Here is a 17,247-nt window from a genome sequence, read left to right on the forward strand (position 1 = left end):
TTGGGGTCTGGTTTTGTTCCTCGGGCTCTGGTTTTGTTCCTCGAGGGCTGGTTTTGTTCCTTGGGCTATGGTTTTCTTTCTCGGCCTCTGGCTTGGTTCCTCGGGTCCTCGTTTTTTTCTCCGGGCTCTATTTCTGTTCCTCGGGCGCTTGTTTTCTTCCTCGGGCTCTAGTTTTGTTCCTCGGGCTCTGGTTTTCTTCCTCAGACCCTGTTTCTTTACCTCGAGGGGTGGTTTGGTTCCTCGCACTCTGGCTTGGTTCCTCGGGCCCTGGTTTTTTTCCTCGGGCTCTGGTTTTGTTCCTCGAGTGTTAGTTTTGTTCCTCGGGCTCTGGTTTTGTTCCTCAGTTTCTGGTTTGGTTCCTCGGGCCCTGGTTTTATTCCACGGGCTCTGGTTTTGTTCCTATGGCCCTCGTTTTGGTCTTCAGGCCCTCCTTTTTGTCCTTCGGCTCTGGCTTGGTTCCTCGGGCCCTGGTTTTTTTCCTCAGGCTCTGTTTTGTTCCTCGGACTCTGATTTTGTTCCTCGAGGGCTAGATTTGTTCCTCGGGCTCTGAATTTGTTCCTCGCTTTCTCGTTCGTTTCCTCGGGCCCTGGTTTTATTCCACGGGCTCTGGTTTTGTTCCTAAGGCCCTCCTTTTTGTCCTTGGGCTCTGGTTTTGTTCCTCGGGCTCTGGTTCTCTTCCTCGGGCTCTGGTTCTGTTCCTCGGGCTCTGGTTGTGTTCCTCGGGCTCTCGTTTTTTTCCTCGAGCTCCAGTTTTGTTCTTTGAGCTCTGGTTTTGTTCCTCAGGCTCTGGTTTTCTTTCACGGGTTCTGGTTTTGTTCCTCGGGCTCTGGTTTTGTTCCTCAGGCCCTTGTTTTGTTCCTAGGGGTTTCGTTTTGTTCCTTGGCCTCTCATTTTGTTCCTTGGGCTTTGGTTTTGTTCCTCGGGCTCTGGTTTCCTTCCTGAAGCTCTGCATTAACTCCTGAGACTCTGTTTTGTTCCTCGGGCTCTGATTTTGTTCCTCGGGCTCTGGTTTTGTTCCTCGGGCTCTGGTTTTGTTCCTCAGTTTCTGGTTTGGTTCCTCGGGCCCTGGTTTTATTCCACGGGCTCTGGTTTTCTTCCTATGGCCCTCGTTTTGTTCTTCAGGCCCTCCTTTTTGTCCTTGGGCTCTGGTTTTGTTCCTCGGGCTCTGGTTTTATTGCTTGGGCACTAGTTTTGTTCCTCGGGCTCTCGTTTTCTTCCTCGAACTCTCCTTTTGATCCTCAGGTTCTGGTTGTGTTCCTCGAGCTCTGGTTTTCTTCCTCGGGCTCTGGTTTTGTTCATCGAGGTCTGGTTTTCTTCCTCGGGCTCTGGTTGTGTTCCTCGGGCTCTGGTTTTGTTCCTCAGTTTCTGGTTTGGTTCCTCGGGCCCTGGTTTTATTCCACGGGCTCTGGTTTTCTTCCTATGGCCCTCGTTTTGGTCTTCAGGCCCTCCTTTTTGTCCTTCGGCTCTGGCTTGGTTCCTCGGGCCCTGTTTTTTTTCCTCGGGCTCTGGTTTTGTTCCTCGGACTCTGGTTTTGTTCCTCGAGGGCTAGATTTGTTCCTCGGGCTCTGAATTTGTTCCTCGCTTTCTCGTTCGTTTCCTCGGGCCCTGGTTTTATTCCACGGGCTCTGGTTTTGTTCCTAAGGCCCTCGTTTTGTTCTTCAGGCCCTCCTTTTTGTCCTTGGGCTCTGGTTTTGTTCCTCGGGCTCTGGTTCTCTTCCTCGGGCTCTGGTTGTGTTCCTCGGGCTCTGGTTTTGTTCCTCAGGCCCTTGTTTTGTTCCTAGGGGTTTCGTTTTGTTCCTTGGCCTCTCACTTTGTTCCTTGGGCTTTGGTTTTGTTCCTCGGGCTCTGGTTTCCTTCCTGAAGCTCTGCATTAACTCCTGAGGCTCTGTTTTGTTTCTCGGGCTCTGGTTTTGTTCCTCGGGCTCTGGTTTTGTTCCTCGGGCTCTGGTTTTGTTCCTCGGGCTCTGGTTTTGTTCCTCAGTTTCTGGTTTGGTTCCTCGGGCCCTGGTTTTATTCCACGGGCTCTGCTTTTCTTCCTATGGCCCTCGTTTTGTTCTTCAGGCCCTCCTTTTTGTCCTTGGGCTCCGGTTTTGTTCCTCGGGCTCGGGTTTTATTGCTTGGGCACTAGTTTTGTTCCTCGGGCTCTCGTTTTCTTCCTCGAACTCTCCTTTTGATCCTCAGGTTCTGGTTGTGTTCCTCGAGCTCTGGTTTTCTTCCTCGGTCTCTGGTTTTCTTCATCGAGGTCTGGTTTTCTTCCTCGGGCTCTGGTTGTGTTCCTCGGGCTCTGGTTCTGTTCCTCGGGCTCTGGTTGTGTTCCTCGGGCTCTCGTTTTGTTCCTCGATCTCTAGTTTTGTTCTTTGAGCTCTGTTTTTTTTCCTCGGGCTCTGGTTTTCTTTCACGGGCCCTGGTTTTGTTCCTCGGGCTCTGGTTTTGTTCCTCAGGCCCTGGTTTTCTTCCTCGGGGTTTCGTTTTGTTCCTTGGGCTCTCATTTTGTTCCTCGGGCTCTCATTTTCTTCCTCGGGCTTTGGTTTTGTTCCTCGCGCTCTGGTTTCCTTCGTGAAGCTCTGCATTAGCTCCTCAGGCTCTGTTTTGTTCCTCGGGTTCTGGTTTTGTTCCTTGGGGTCTGGTTTTGTTCCTCGGGCTCTGGTTTTGTTCCTCGAGGGCTGGTTTTGTTCCTTGGGCTATGGTTTTCTTTCTCGGCCTCTGGCTTGGTTCCTCGGGTCCTCGTTTTTTTCTCCGGGCTCTATTTCTGTTCCTCGGGCGCTTGTTTTCTTCCTCGGGCTCTAGTTTTGTTCCTCGGGCTCTGGTTTTCTTCCTCAGACCCTGTTTCTTTACCTTGAGGGGTGGTTTGGTTCCTCGCGCTCTGGCTTGGTTCCTCGGGCCCTGGTTTTTTTCCTCGGGCTCTGGTTTTGTTCCTCGAGTGTTAGTTTTGTTCCTCGGGCTCTGGTTTTGTTCCTCAGTTTCTGGTTTGGTTCCTCGGGCCCTGGTTTTATTCCACGGGCTCTGGTTTTGTTCCTAAGGCCCTCGTTTTGTTCTTCAGGCCCTCCTTTTTGTCCTTGGGCTCTGGTTTTGTTCCTCGGGCTCTGGTTCTCTTCCTCGGGCTCTGGTTGTGTTCCTCGGGCTCTCGTTTTTTTCCTCGAGCTCCAGTTTTGTTCTTTGAGCTCTGGTTTTGTTCCTCAGGCTCTGGTTTTCTTTCACGGGTTCTGGTTTTGTTCCTCGGGCTCTGGTTTTGTTCCTCAGGCCCTTGTTTTGTTCCTAGGGGTTTCGTTTTGTTCCTTGGCCTCTCATTTTGTTCCTTGGGCTTTGGTTTTGTTCCTCGGGCTCTGGTTTCCTTCCTGAAGCTCTGCATTAACTCCTGAGGCTCTGTTTTGTTCCTCGGGCTCTGATTTTGTTCCTCGGGCTCTGGTTTTGTTCCTCGGGCTCTGGTTTTGTTCCTCAGTTTCTGGTTTGGTTCCTCGGGCCCTGGTTTTATTCCACGGGCTCTGGTTTTCTTCCTATGGCCCTCGTTTTGTTCTTCAGGCCCTCCTTTTTGTCCTTGGGCTCTGGTTTTGTTCCTCGGGCTCTGGTTTTATTGCTTGGGCACTAGTTTTGTTCCTCGGGCTCTCGTTTTCTTCCTCGAACTCTCCTTTTGATCCTCAGGTTCTGGTTGTGTTCCTCGAGCTCTGGTTTTCTTCCTCGGGCTCTGGTTTTCTTCATCGAGGTCTGGTTTTCTTCCTCGGGCTCTGGTTGTGTTCCTCGGGCTCTGGTTCTGTTCCTCGGGCTCTGGTTGTGTTCCTCGGGCTCTCGTTTTGTTCCTCGATCTCTAGTTTTGTTCTTTGAGCTCTGTTTTTTTTCCTCGGGCTCTGGTTTTCTTTCACGGGCTCTGGTTTTGTTCCTCGGGCTCTGGTTTTGTTCCTCAGGCCCTGGTTTTCTTCCTCGGGGTTTCGTTTTGTTCCTTGGGCTCTCATTTTGTTCCTCGGGCTCTCATTTTCTTCCTCGGGCTTTGGTTTTGTTCCTCGCGCTCTGGTTTCCTTCGTGAAGCTCTGCATTAGCTCCTCAGGCTCTGTTTTGTTCCTCGGGTTCTGGTTTTGTTCCTTGGGGTCTGGTTTTGTTCCTCGGGCTCTGGTTTTGTTCATCGAGGTCTGGTTTTCTTCCTCGGGCTCTGGTTGTGTTCCTCGGGCTCTGGTTCTGTTCCTCGGGCTCTGGTTGTGTTCCTCGGGCTCTCGTTTTGTTCCTCGATCTCTAGTTTTGTTCTTTGAGCTCTGTTTTTTTTCCTCGGGCTCTGGTTTTGTTCCTCGGGCTCTGGTTTTGTTCCTCAGGCCCTGGTTTTCTTCCTCGGGGTTTCGTTTTGTTCCTTGGGCTCTCATTTTGTTCCTCGGGCTCTCATTTTCTTCCTCGGGCTTTGGTTTTGTTCCTCGCGCTCTGGTTTCCTTCCTGAAGCTCTGCATTAGCTCCTCAGGCTCTGTTTTGTTCCTCGGGTTCTGGTTTTGTTCCTTGGGGTCTGGTTTTGTTCCTCGGGCTCTGGTTTTGTTCATCGAGGTCTGGTTTTCTTCCTCGGGCTCTGGTTGTGTTCCTCGGGCTCTGGTTCTGTTCCTCGGGCTCTGGTTGTGTTCCTCGGGCTCTCGTTTTGTTCCTCGATCTCTAGTTTTGTTCTTTGAGCTCTGTTTTTTTTCCTCGGGCTCTGGTTTTCTTTCACGGGCTCTGGTTTTGTTCCTCGGGCTCTGGTTTTGTTCCTCAGGCCCTGGTTTTCTTCCTCGGGGTTTCGTTTTGTTCCTTGGGCTCTCATTTTGTTCCTCGGGCTCTCATTTTCTTCCTCGGGCTTTGGTTTTGTTCCTCGCGCTCTGGTTTCCTTCGTGAAGCTCTGCATTAGCTCCTCAGGCTCTGTTTTGTTCCTCGGGTTCTGGTTTTGTTCCTTGGGGTCTGGTTTTGTTCCTCGGGCTCTGGTTTTGTTCCTCGAGGGCTGGTTTTGTTCCTTGGGCTATGGTTTTCTTTCTCGGCCTCTGGCTTGGTTCCTCGGGTCCTCGTTTTTTTCTCCGGGCTCTATTTCTGTTCCTCGGGCGCTTGTTTTCTTCCTCGGGCTCTAGTTTTGTTCCTCGGGCTCTGGTTTTCTTCCTCAGACCCTGTTTCTTTACCTCGAGGGGTGGTTTGGTTCCTCGCGCTCTGGCTTGGTTCCTCGGGCCCTGGTTTTTTTCCTCGGGCTCTGGTTTTGTTCCTCGAGTGTTAGTTTTGTTCCTCGGGCTCTGGTTTTGTTCCTCAGTTTCTGGTTTGGTTCCTCGGGCCCTGGTTTTATTCCACGGGCTCTGGTTTTGTTCCTAAGGCCCTCGTTTTGTTCTTCAGGCCCTCCTTTTTGTCCTTGGGCTCTGGTTTTGTTCCTCGGGCTCTGGTTCTCTTCCTCGGGCTCTGGTTCTGTTCCTCGGGCTCTGGTTGTGTTCCTCGGGCTCTCGTTTTTTTCCTCGAGCTCCAGTTTTGTTCTTTGAGCTCTGGTTTTGTTCCTCAGGCTCTGGTTTTCTTTCACGGGTCCTGGTTTTGTTCCTCGGGCTCTGGTTTTGTTCCTCAGGCCCTTGTTTTGTTCCTAGGGGTTTCGTTTTGTTCCTTGGCCTCTCATTTTGTTCCTTGGGCTTTGGTTTTGTTCCTCGGGCTCTGGTTTCCTTCCTGAAGCTCTGCATTAACTCCTGAGGCTCTGTTTTGTTCCTCGGGCTCTGATTTTGTTCCTCGGGCTCTGGTTTTGTTCCTCGGGCTCTGGTTTTGTTCCTCAGTTTCTGGTTTGGTTCCTCGGGCCCTGGTTTTATTCCACGGGCTCTGGTTTTCTTCCTATGGCCCTCGTTTTGTTCTTCAGGCCCTCCTTTTTTTCCTTGGGCTCTGGTTTTGTTCCTCGGGCTCTGGTTTTATTGCTTGGGCACTAGTTTTGTTCCTCGGGCTCTCGTTTTCTTCCTCGAACTCTCCTTTTGATCCTCAGGTTCTGGTTGTGTTCCTCGAGCTCTGGTTTTCTTCCTCGGGCTCTGGTTTTGTTCATCGAGGTCTGGTTTTCTTCCTCGGGCTCTGGTTGTGTTCCTCGGGCTCTGGTTCTGTTCCTCGGGCTCTGGTTGTGTTCCTCGGGCTCTCGTTTTGTTCCTCGATCTCTAGTTTTGTTCTTTGAGCTCTGTTTTTTTTCCTCGGGCTCTGGTTTTCTTTCACGGGCTCTGGTTTTGTTCCTCGGGCTCTGGTTTTGTTCCTCAGGCCCTGGTTTTCTTCCTCGGGGTTTCGTTTTGTTCCTTGGGCTCTCATTTTGTTCCTCGGGCTCTCATTTTCTTCCTCGGGCTTTGGTTTTGTTCCTCGCGCTCTGGTTTCCTTCGTGAAGCTCTGCATTAGCTCCTCAGGCTCTGTTTTGTTCCTCGGGTTCTGGTTTTGTTCCTTGGGGTCTGGTTTTGTTCCTCGGGCTCTGGTTTTGTTCATCGAGGTCTGGTTTTCTTCCTCGGGCTCTGGTTGTGTTCCTCGGGCTCTGGTTCTGTTCCTCGGGCTCTGGTTGTGTTCCTCGGGCTCTCGTTTTGTTCCTCGATCTCTAGTTTTGTTCTTTGAGCTCTGTTTTTTTTCCTCGGGCTCTGGTTTTCTTTCACGGGCTCTGGTTTTGTTCCTCGGGCTCTGGTTTTGTTCCTCAGGCCCTGGTTTTCTTCCTCGGGGTTTCGTTTTGTTCCTTGGGCTCTCATTTTGTTCCTCGGGCTCTCATTTTCTTCCTCGGGCTTTGGTTTTGTTCCTCGCGCTCTGGTTTCCTTCCTGAAGCTCTGCATTAGCTCCTCAGGCTCTGTTTTGTTCCTCGGGTTCTGGTTTTGTTCCTTGGGGTCTGGTTTTGTTCCTCGGGCTCTGGTTTTGTTCCTCGAGGGCTGGTTTTGTTCCTTGGGCTATGGTTTTCTTTCTCGGCCTCTGGCTTGGTTCCTCGGGTCCTCGTTTTTTTCTCCGGGCTCTATTTCTGTTCCTCGGGCGCTTGTTTTCTTCCTCGGGCTCTAGTTTTGTTCCTCGGGCTCTGGTTTTCTTCCTCAGACCCTGTTTCTTTACCTCGAGGGGTGGTTTGGTTCCTCGCGCTCTGGCTTGGTTCCTCGGGCCCTGGTTTTTTTCCTCGGGCTCTGGTTTTGTTCCTCGAGTGTTAGTTTTGTTCCTCGGGCTCTGGTTTTGTTCCTCAGTTTCTGGTTTGGTTCCTCGGGCCCTGGTTTTATTCCACGGGCTCTGGTTTTGTTCCTATGGCCCTCGTTTTGGTCTTCAGGCCCTCCTTTTTGTCCTTCGGCTCTGGCTTGGTTCCTCGGGCCCTGTTTTTTTTCCTCAGGCTCTGTTTTGTTCCTCGGACTCTGGTTTTGTTCCTCGAGGGCTAGATTTGTTCCTCGGGCTCTGAATTTGTTCCTCGCTTTCTCGTTCGTTTCCTCGGGCCCTGGTTTTATTCCACGGGCTCTGGTTTTGTTCCTAAGGCCCTCGTTTTGTTCTTCAGGCCCTCCTTTTTGTCCTTGGGCTCTGGTTTTGTTCCTCGGGCTCTGGTTCTCTTCCTCGGGCTCTGGTTGTGTTCCTCGGGCTCTGGTTGTGTTCCTCGGGCTCTCGTTTTTTTCCTCGAGCTCCAGTTTTGTTCTTTGAGCTCTGGTTTTGTTCCTCAGGCTCTGGTTTTCTTTCACGGGTTCTGGTTTTGTTCCTCGGGCTCTGGTTTTGTTCCTCAGGCCCTTGTTTTGTTCCTAGGGGTTTCGTTTTGTTCCTTGGCCTCTCATTTTGTTCCTTGGGCTTTGGTTTTGTTCCTCGGGCTCTGGTTTCCTTCCTGAAGCTCTGCATTAACTCCTGAGGCTCTGTTTTGTTCCTCGGGCTCTGATTTTGTTCCTCGGGCTCTGGTTTTGTTCCTCGGGCTCTGGTTTTGTTCCTCAGTTTCTGGTTTGGTTCCTCGGGCCCTGGTTTTATTCCACGGGCTCTGGTTTTCTTCCTATGGCCCTCGTTTTGTTCTTCAGGCCCTCCTTTTTGTCCTTGGGCTCTGGTTTTGTTCCTCGGGCTCTGGTTTTATTGCTTGGGCACTAGTTTTGTTCCTCGGGCTCTCGTTTTCTTCCTCGAACTCTCCTTTTGTTCCTCAGGTTCTGGTTGTGTTCCTCGAGCTCTGGTTTTCTTCCTCGGGCTCTGGTTTTCTTCATCGAGGTCTGGTTTTCTTCCTCGGGCTCTGGTTGTGTTCCTCGGGCTCTGGTTCTGTTCCTCGGGCTCTGGTTGTGTTCCTCGGGCTCTTGTTTTTTTCCTCGGGCTCTGGTTTTGTTCCTCGGGCTCTGGATTTCTTCCTCAGACCCTGTTTCTTTACCTCAAGTGGTGGTTTTGTTCCTCAGGATCTGTCTTGGTTCCTCGGGCCCTGGTTTTTTTCCTCGGGCTCTGGTTTTGTTCCTCGAGGGCTAGTTTTGTTCTTCGGGCTCTGGCTTTGTTCCTCTGTTTCTGGTTTTGTTCCTCGGGCCCTTGTTTTATTCCACGGGCTCTGGTTTTCTTCCTATGGCCCTCGTTTTGTTCTTCAGGCCCTCCTTTTTGTCCCTCGGGCTCTGGTTTTATTCCTCGGGTTCTGGTTTTGTTCCTTTGGGTCTGGTTTTGTTCCTTGGGCTCTGCTTTTGTTCCTCGAGGGCTGGTTTTGTTCCTCAGGTTCTGCTTTTGTTCCTTGAGCTCTGGTTTTCTTCCTCGGGCTCTGGTTTTCTTCATCGAGGTCTGGTTTTCTTCCTCGGGCTCTGGTTGTGTTCCTCGGGCTCTGGTTCTCTTCCTCGGGCTCTGGTTGTGTTCCTCGGGCTCTCGTTTTGTTCCTCGATCTCTAGTTTTGTTCTTTGAGCTCTGTTTTTTTTCCTCGGGCTCTGGTTTTCTTTCACGGGCTCTGGTTTTGTTCCTCGGGCTCTGGTTTTGTTCCTCAGGCCCTGGTTTTCTTCCTCGGGGTTTCGTTTTGTTCCTTGGGCTCTCAATTTGTTCCTCGGGCTCTCATTTTCTTCCTCGGGCTTTGGTTTTGTTCCTCGCGCTCTGGTTTCCTCCCTGAAGCTCTGCATTAGCTCCTCAGGCTCTGTTTTGTTCCTCGGGTTCTGGTTTTGTTCCTTGGGGTCTGGTTTTGTTCCTCGGGCTCTGGTTTTGTTCCTCGAGGGCTGGTTTTGTTCCTTGGGCTATGGTTTTCTTTCTCGGGCTCTGGCTTGGTTCCTCGGGTCCTCGTTTTTTTCCTCGGGCTCTATTTCTGTTCCTCGGGCGCTTGTTTTCTTCCTCGGGCTCTAGTTTTGTTCCTCGGGCGCTTGTTTTCTTCCTCGGGCTCTAGTTTTGTTCCTCGGGCTCTGGTTTTCTTCCTCAGACCCTGTTTCTTTACCTCGAGGGGTGGTTTGGTTCCTCGCGCTCTGGCTTGGTTCCTCGGGCCCTGGTTTTTTTCCTCGGGCTCTGGTTTTGTTCCTCGAGTGTTAGTTTTGTTCCTCGGGCTCTGGTTTTGTTCCTCAGTTTCTGGTTCGTTTCCTCGGGCCCTGGTTTTATTCCACGGGCTCTGGTTTTCTTCCTATGGCCCTCGTTTTGTTCTTCAGGCCCTCCTTTTTGTCCTTGGGCTCTGGTTTTGTTCCTCGGGCTCTGGTTTTATTGCTTGGGCACTAGTTTTGTTCCTCGGGCTCTCGTTTTCTTCCTCGAACTCTCCTTTTGTTCCTCAGGTTCTGGTTGTGTTCCTCGAGCTCTGGTTTTCTTCCTCGGGCTCTGGTTTTCTTCATCGAGGTCTGGTTTTCTTCCTCGGGCTCTGGTTGTGTTCCTCGGGCTCTGGTTCTGTTCCTCGGGCTCTGGTTGTGTTCCTCGGGCTCTTGTTTTTTTCCTCGGGCTCTGGTTTTGTTCCTCGGGCTCTGGATTTCTTCCTCAGACCCTGTTTCTTTACCTCAAGTGGTGGTTTTGTTCCTCAGGATCTGTCTTGGTTCCTCGGGCCCTGTTTTTTTTCCTCGGGCTCTGGTTTTGTTCCTCGAGGGCTAGTTTTGTTCTTCGGGCTCTGGCTTTGTTCCTCTGTTTCTGGTTTGGTTCCTCGGGCCCTTGTTTTATTCCACGGGCTCTGGTTTTCTTCCTATGGCCCTCGTTTTGTTCTTCAGGCCCTCCTTTTTGTCCCTCGGGCTCTGGTTTTATTCCTCGGGTTCTGGTTTTGTTCCTTTGGGTCTGGTTTTGTTCCTTGGGCTCTGCTTTTGTTCCTCGAGGGCTGGTTTTGTTCCTCAGGTTCTGCTTTTGTTCCTTGAGCTCTGGTTTTCTTCCTCGGGCTCTGGTTTTCTTCATCGAGGTCTGGTTTTCTTCCTCGGGCTCTGGTTGTGTTCCTCGGGCTCTGGTTCTCTTCCTCGGGCTCTGGTTGTGTTCCTCGGGCTCTCGTTTTGTTCCTCGATCTCTAGTTTTGTTCTTTGAGCTCTGTTTTTTTTCCTCGGGCTCTGGTTTTCTTTCACGGGCTCTGGTTTTGTTCCTCGGGCTCTGGTTTTGTTCCTCAGGCCCTGGTTTTCTTCCTCGGGGTTTCGTTTTGTTCCTTGGGCTCTCAATTTGTTCCTCGGGCTCTCATTTTCTTCCTCGGGCTTTGGTTTTGTTCCTCGCGCTCTGGTTTCCTTCGTGAAGCTCTGCATTAGCTCCTCAGGCTCTGTTTTGTTCCTCGGGTTCTGGTTTTGTTCCTTGGGGTCTGGTTTTGTTCCTCGGGCTCTGGTTTTGTTCCTCGAGGGCTGGTTTTGTTCCTTGGGCTGTGGTTTTCTTTCTCGGGCTCTGGCTTGGTTCCTCGGGTCCTCGTTTTTTTCCTCGGGCTCTATTTCTGTTCCTCGGGCGCTTGTTTTCTTCCTCGGGCTCTAGTTTTGTTCCTCGGGCTCTGGTTTTCTTCCTCAGACCCTGTTTCTTTACCTCGAGGGGTGGTTTGGTTCCTCGCGCTCTGGCTTGGTTCCTCGGGCCCTGGTTTTTTTCCTCGGGCTCTGGTTTTGTTCCTCGAGTGTTAGTTTTGTTCCTCGGGCTCTGGTTTTGTTCCTCAGTTTCTGGTTTGGTTCCTCGGGCCCTGGTTTTATTCCACGGGCTCTGGTTTTGTTCCTATGGCCCTCGTTTTGGTCTTCAGGCCCTCCTTTTTGTCCTTTGGCTCTGGCTTTGTTCCTCGGGCCCTGTTTTTTTTCCTCGGGCTCTGGTTTTGTTCCTCGGACTCTGGTTTTGTTCCTCGAGGGCTAGATTTGTTCCTCGGGCTCTGAATTTGTTCCTCGCTTTCTCGTTCGTTTCCTCGGGCCCTGGTTTTATTCCACGGGCTCTGGTTTTGTTCCTAAGGCCCTCGTTTTGTTCTTCAGGCCCTCCTTTTTGTCCTTGGGCTCTGGTTTTGTTCCTCGGGCTCTGGTTTTGTTCCTCAGGCCCTTGTTTTGTTCCTAGGGGTTTCGTTTTGTTCCTTGGCCTCTCACTTTGTTCCTTGGGCTTTGGTTTTGTTCCTCGGGCTCTGGTTTCCTTCCTGAAGCTCTGCATTAACTCCTGAGGCTCTGTTTTGTTCCTCGGGCTCTGGTTTTGTTCCTCGGGCTCTGGTTTTGTTCCTCGGGCTCTGGTTTTGTTCCTCAGTTTCTGGTTTGGTTCCTCGGGCCCTGGTTTTATTCCACGGGCTCTGGTTTTCTTCCTATGGCCCTCGTTTTGTTCTTCAGGCCCTCCTTTTTGTCCTTGGGCTCTGGTTTTCTTCCTCGGGCTCTGGTTTTCTTCCTCAAGCTCTGGTTTTGTTCCTCGGGCTCTCGTTTTCTTCCTCGAACTCTCCTTTTGTTCCTCGGGTTCTGGTTGTGTTCGTCGAGCTCTGGTTTTCTTCCTCGGGCTCTGGTTTTCTTCATCGAGGTCTGGTTTTCTTCCTCGGGCTCTGGTTGTGTTCCTCGGGCTCTGGTTCTGTTCCTGGGGCTCTGGTTGTGTTCCTCGGGCTCTTGTTTTTTTCCTCGGGCTCTGGTTTTGTTCCTCGGGCTCTGGATTTCTTCCTCAGACCCTGTTTCTTTACCTCAAGTGGTGGTTTTGTTCCTCAGGATCTGTCTTGGTTCCTCGGGCCCTGTTTTTTTTCCTCGGGCTCTGGTTTTGTTCCTCGAGGGCTAGTTTTGTTCTTCGGGCTCTGGCTTTGTTCCTCTGTTTCTGGTTTGGTTCCCCGGGCCCTTGTTTTATTCCACGGGCTCTGGTTTTCTTCCTATGGCCCTCGTTTTGTTCTTCAGGCCCTCCTTTTTGTCCCTCGGGCTCTGGTTTTATTCCTCGGGTTCTGGTTTTGTTCCTTTGGGTCTGGTTTTGTTCCTCGGGCTCTGATTTTGTTCCTCGAGGGCTGGTTTTGTTCCTCGGGTTCTGCTTTTGTTCCTTGAGCTCTGGTTTTCTTCCTCGGGCTCTGGTTTTGTTCATCGAGGTCTGGTTTTCTTCCTCGGGCTCTGGTTGTGTTCCTCGGGCTCTGGTTGTGTTCCTCGGGCTCTGGTTGTGTTCCTCGGGCTCTCGTTTTGTTCCTCGATCTCTAGTTTTGTTCTTTGAGCTCTGTTTTTTTTCCTCGGGCTCTGGTTTTCTTTCACGGGCTCTGGTTTTGTTCCTCGGGCTCTGGTTTTGTTCCTCAGGCCCTGGTTTTCTTCCTCGGGGTTTCGTTTTGTTCCTTGGGCTCTCATTTTGTTCCTCGGGCTCTCATTTTCTTCCTTGGACTTTGGTTTTGTTCCTCGCGCTCTGGTTTCCTTCGTGAAGCTCTGCATTAGCTCCTCAGGCTCTGTTTTGTTCCTCGGGTTCTGGTTTTGTTCCTTGGGGTCTGGTTTTGTTCCTCGGGCTCTGGTTTTGTTCCTCGAGGGCTGGTTTTGTTCCTTGGGCTATGGTTTTCTTTCTCGGCCTCTGGCTTGGTTCCTCGGGTCCTCGTTTTTTTCTCCGGGCTCTATTTCTGTTCCTCGGGCGCTTGTTTTCTTCCTCGGGCTCTAGTTTTGTTCCTCGGGCTCTGGTTTTCTTCCTCAGACCCTGTTTCTTTACCTTGAGGGGTGGTTTGGTTCCTCGCGCTCTGGCTTGGTTCCTCGGGCCCTGGTTTTTTTCCTCGGGCTCTGGTTTTGTTCCTCGAGTGTTAGTTTTGTTCCTCGGGCTCTGGTTTTGTTCCTCAGTTTCTGGTTTGGTTCCTCGGGCCCTGGTTTTATTCCACGGGCTCTGGTTTTGTTCCTAAGGCCCTCGTTTTGTTCTTCAGGCCCTCCTTTTTGTCCTTGGGCTCTGGTTTTGTTCCTCGGGCTCTGGTTCTCTTCCTCGGGCTCTGGTTGTGTTCCTCGGGCTCTCGTTTTTTTCCTCGAGCTCCAGTTTTGTTCTTTGAGCTCTGGTTTTGTTCCTCAGGCTCTGGTTTTCTTTCACGGGTTCTGGTTTTGTTCCTCGGGCTCTGGTTTTGTTCCTCAGGCCCTTGTTTTGTTCCTAGGGGTTTCGTTTTGTTCCTTGGCCTCTCATTTTGTTCCTTGGGCTTTGGTTTTGTTCCTCGGGCTCTGGTTTCCTTCCTGAAGCTCTGCATTAACTCCTGAGGCTCTGTTTTGTTCCTCGGGCTCTGATTTTGTTCCTCGGGCTCTGGTTTTGTTCCTCGGGCTCTGGTTTTGTTCCTCAGTTTCTGGTTTGGTTCCTCGGGCCCTGGTTTTATTCCACGGGCTCTGGTTTTCTTCCTATGGCCCTCGTTTTGTTCTTCAGGCCCTCCTTTTTGTCCTTGGGCTCTGGTTTTTTTCCTCGGGCTCTGGTTTTATTGCTTGGGCACTAGTTTTGTTCCTCGGGCTCTCGTTTTCTTCCTCGAACTCTCCTTTTGATCCTCAGGTTCTGGTTGTGTTCCTCGAGCTCTGGTTTTCTTCCTCGGGCTCTGGTTTTCTTCATCGAGGTCTGGTTTTCTTCCTCGGGCTCTGGTTGTGTTCCTCGGGCTCTGGTTCTGTTCCTCGGGCTCTGGTTGTGTTCCTCGGGCTCTCGTTTTGTTCCTCGATCTCTAGTTTTGTTCTTTGAGCTCTGTTTTTTTTCCTCGGGCTCTGGTTTTCTTTCACGGGCTCTGGTTTTGTTCCTCGGGCTCTGGTTTTGTTCCTCAGGCCCTGGTTTTCTTCCTCGGGGTTTCGTTTTGTTCCTTGGGCTCTCATTTTGTTCCTCGGGCTCTCATTTTCTTCCTCGGGCTTTGGTTTTGTTCCTCGCGCTCTGGTTTCCTTCCTGAAGCTCTGCATTAGCTCCTCAGGCTCTGTTTTGTTCCTCGGGTTCTGGTTTTGTTCCTTGGGGTCTGGTTTTGTTCCTCGGGCTCTGGTTTTGTTCATCGAGGTCTGGTTTTCTTCCTCGGGCTCTGGTTGTGTTCCTCGGGCTCTGGTTCTGTTCCTCGGGCTCTGGTTGTGTTCCTCGGGCTCTCGTTTTGTTCCTCGATCTCTAGTTTTGTTCTTTGAGCTCTGTTTTTTTTCCTCGGGCTCTGGTTTTGTTCCTCGGGCTCTGGTTTTGTTCCTCAGGCCCTGGTTTTCTTCCTCGGAGTTTCGTTTTGTTCCTTGGGCTCTCATTTTGTTCCTCGGGCTCTCATTTTCTTCCTCGGGCTTTGGTTTTGTTCCTCGCGCTCTGGTTTCCTTCCTGAAGCTCTGCATTAGCTCCTCAGGCTCTGTTTTGTTCCTCGGGTTCTGGTTTTGTTCCTTGGGGTCTGGTTTTGTTCCTCGGGCTCTGGTTTTGTTCATCGAGGTCTGGTTTTCTTCCTCGGGCTCTGGTTGTGTTCCTCGGGCTCTGGTTCTGTTCCTCGGGCTCTGGTTGTGTTCCTCGGGCTCTCGTTTTGTTCCTCGATCTCTAGTTTTGTTCTTTGAGCTCTGTTTTTTTTCCTCGGGCTCTGGTTTTCTTTCACGGGCTCTGGTTTTGTTCCTCGGGCTCTGGTTTTGTTCCTCAGGCCCTGGTTTTCTTCCTCGGGGTTTCGTTTTGTTCCTTGGGCTCTCATTTTGTTCCTCGGGCTCTCATTTTCTTCCTCGGGCTTTGGTTTTGTTCCTCGCGCTCTGGTTTCCTTCGTGAAGCTCTGCATTAGCTCCTCAGGCTCTGTTTTGTTCCTCGGGTTCTGGTTTTGTTCCTTGGGGTCTGGTTTTGTTCCTCGGGCTCTGGTTTTGTTCCTCGAGGGCTGGTTTTGTTCCTTGGGCTATGGTTTTCTTTCTCGGCCTCTGGCTTGGTTCCTCGGGTCCTCGTTTTTTTCTCCGGGCTCTATTTCTGTTCCTCGGGCGCTTGTTTTCTTCCTCGGGCTCTAGTTTTGTTCCTCGGGCTCTGGTTTTCTTCCTCAGACCCTGTTTCTTTACCTCGAGGGGTGGTTTGGTTCCTCGCGCTCTGGCTTGGTTCCTCGGGCCCTGGTTTTTTTCCTCGGGCTCTGGTTTTGTTCCTCGAGTGTTAGTTTTGTTCCTCGGGCTCTGGTTTTGTTCCTCAGTTTCTGGTTTTGTTCCTCGGGCTCTGGTTCTCTTCCTCGGGCTCTGGTTCTGTTCCTCGGGCTCTGGTTGTGTTCCTCGGGCTCTCGTTTTTTTCCTCGAGCTCCAGTTTTGTTCTTTGAGCTCTGGTTTTGTTCCTCAGGCTCTGGTTTTCTTTCACGGGTTCTGGTTTTGTTCCTCGGGCTCTGGTTTTGTTCCTCAGGCCCTTGTTTTGTTCCTAGGGGTTTCGTTTTGTTCCTTGGCCTCTCATTTTGTTCCTTGGGCTTTGGTTTTGTTCCTCGGGCTCTGGTTTCCTTCCTGAAGCTCTGCATTAACTCCTGAGGCTCTGTTTTGTTCCTCGGGCTCTGATTTTGTTCCTCGGGCTCTGGTTTTGTTCCTCGGGCTCTGGTTTTGTTCCTCAGTTTCTGGTTTGGTTCCTCGGGCCCTGGTTTTATTCCACGGGCTCTGGTTTTCTTCCTATGGCCCTCGTTTTGTTCTTCAGGCCCTCCTTTTTGTCCTTGGGCTCTGGTTTTGTTCCTCGGGCTCTGGTTTTATTGCTTGGGCACTAGTTTTGTTCCTCGGGCTCTCGTTTTCTTCCTCGAACTCTCCTTTTGATCCTCAGGTTCTGGTTGTGTTCCTCGAGCTCTGGTTTTCTTCCTCGGGCTCTGGTTTTGTTCATCGAGGTCTGGTTTTCTTCCTCGGGCTCTGGTTGTGTTCCTCGGGCTCTGGTTCTGTTCCTCGGGCTCTGGTTGTGTTCCTCGGGCTCTCGTTTTGTTCCTCGATCTCTAGTTTTGTTCTTTGAGCTCTGTTTTTTTTCCTCGGGCTCTGGTTTTCTTTCACGGGCTCTGGTTTTGTTCCTCGGGCTCTGGTTTTGTTCCTCAGGCCCTGGTTTTCTTCCTCGGGGTTTCGTTTTGTTCCTTGGGCTCTCATTTTGTTCCTCGGGCTCTCATTTTCTTCCTCGGGCTTTGGTTTTGTTCCTCGCGCTCTGGTTTCCTTCCTGAAGCTCTGCATTAGCTCCTCAGGCTCTGTTTTGTTCCTCGGGTTCTGGTTTTGTTCCTTGGGGTCTGGTTTTGTTCCTCGGGCTCTGGTTTTGTTCATCGAGGTCTGGTTTTCTTCCTCGGGCTCTGGTTGTGTTCCTCGGGCTCTGGTTCTGTTCCTCGGGCTCTGGTTGTGTTCGTCGGGCTCTCGTTTTGTTCCTCGATCTCTAGTTTTGTTCTTTGAGCTCTGTTTTTTTTCCTCGGGCTCTGGTTTTCTTTCACGGGCTCTGGTTTTGTTCCTCGGGCTCTGGTTTTGTTCCTCAGGCCCTGGTTTTCTTCCTCGGGGTTTCGTTTTGTTCCTTGGGCTCTCATTTTGTTCCTCGGGCTCTCATTTTCTTCCTCGGGCTTTGGTTTTGTTCCTCGCGCTCTGGTTTCCTTCGTGAAGCTCTGCATTAGCTCCTCAGGCTCTGTTTTGTTCCTCGGGTTCTGGTTTTGTTCCTTGGGGTCTGGTTTTGTTCCTCGGGCTCTGGTTTTGTTCCTCGAGGGCTGGTTTTGTTCCTTGGGCTATGGTTTTCTTTCTCGGCCTCTGGCTTGGTTCCTCGGGTCCTCGTTTTTTTCTCCGGGCTCTATTTCTGTTCCTCGGGCGCTTGTTTTCTTCCTCGGGCTCTAGTTTTGTTCCTCGGGCTCTGGTTTTCTTCCTCAGACCCTGTTTCTTTACCTCGAGGGGTGGTTTGGTTCCTCGCGCTCTGGCTTGGTTCCTCGGGCCCTGGTTTTTTTCCTCGGGCTCTGGTTTTGTTCCTCGAGTGTTAGTTTTGTTCCTCGGGCTCTGGTTTTGTTCCTCAGTTTCTGGTTTGGTTCCTCGGGCCCTGGTTTTATTCCACGGGCTCTGGTTTTGTTCCTATGGCCCTCGTTTTGGTCTTCAGGCCCTCCTTTTTGTCCTTCGGCTCTGGCTTGGTTCCTCGGGCCCTGTTTTTTTTCCTCAGGCTCTGTTTTGTTCCTCGGACTCT

This window comes from Calonectris borealis, unplaced genomic scaffold (genome assembly GCF_964195595.1).
Source record: "Calonectris borealis unplaced genomic scaffold, bCalBor7.hap1.2 HAP1_SCAFFOLD_54, whole genome shotgun sequence".
NCBI classification, from domain to species: domain Eukaryota; kingdom Metazoa; phylum Chordata; class Aves; order Procellariiformes; family Procellariidae; genus Calonectris; species Calonectris borealis.